Below are 712 nucleotides of genomic sequence, written 5' to 3'. Positions count from 1 at the left end.
ACAAGAACCTCACAGCAGCATTGTTGCCCCTGCTATCAATCAAAACGATTTTGAGCTGAAACCCTCATTATTATCAGCCGTCCAACAACATCAATTTGCTGGAAATCCTACGGACGACCCTAATGAACATTTGACCAAGTTTGTGCAGTACACAGACACTGTGAAGGTGAATGGTGTATCTCAAAATGCGATAAGACTACGCCTCTTTCATTTCTCTCTAAGAGACAGAGCTTGGGCTTGGTTGCAATCCTTGCCATCCAACTCAGTTACAACATGGGAATAACTGAAGAACGTTTTCTTATCCCGCTATTTTCCGCCAAGCAAAAATGCTATGCTGAGAGCTCAAATCAATGGATTTTGACAAAAGGATGTAGAATCTCTCTATGATGCGTGGGAGAGATACAAAGATATGATGAGGATATGTCCATATCACGGTCTCAAAGACTAGGTGATCATTCACACATTTTACAATGGGGTTCTGTATAACACAAGATTGACAGTAGACGCTGCCGCGGGCGGTGCACTTATGGACAAGCCATACAACAAAGCCTATCAACTCATTGAAAACATGGCCCAAAATCATTTCCAATGGGGAGGTGAAAGAACTCCAGTAGAAAAGTCCCAAACAAAAAATGGAATGTACGAAATCAGTATCCTTGACCACGTCCATGCGAAGGTAAATGCCCTTGTTCAAAAGTTAGACAACTTGACC

The 712-nt window shown here is 42.3% G+C and overlaps 1 non-coding gene across 1 annotated transcript; it reads right to left on the bottom strand.

Annotated features, from left to right (window-relative positions):
- Positions 1 to 331: 331 nt before the first annotated feature.
- LOC127099239 (small nucleolar RNA R71) lies at positions 332 to 438 on the bottom strand. Its single transcript, XR_007793768.1, has one exon. It is a non-coding gene; the product is annotated as a small nucleolar RNA R71 (small nucleolar RNA).
- Positions 439 to 712: the final 274 nt, after the last annotated feature.

This window comes from Lathyrus oleraceus, chromosome 6 (genome assembly GCF_024323335.1).
Source record: "Lathyrus oleraceus cultivar Zhongwan6 chromosome 6, CAAS_Psat_ZW6_1.0, whole genome shotgun sequence".
In the NCBI taxonomy this organism is placed as follows: domain Eukaryota; kingdom Viridiplantae; phylum Streptophyta; class Magnoliopsida; order Fabales; family Fabaceae; genus Lathyrus; species Lathyrus oleraceus.
Note: the sequence above shows the minus strand (reverse complement) of the source record. Positions and strands in the feature narration are given on the sequence as shown.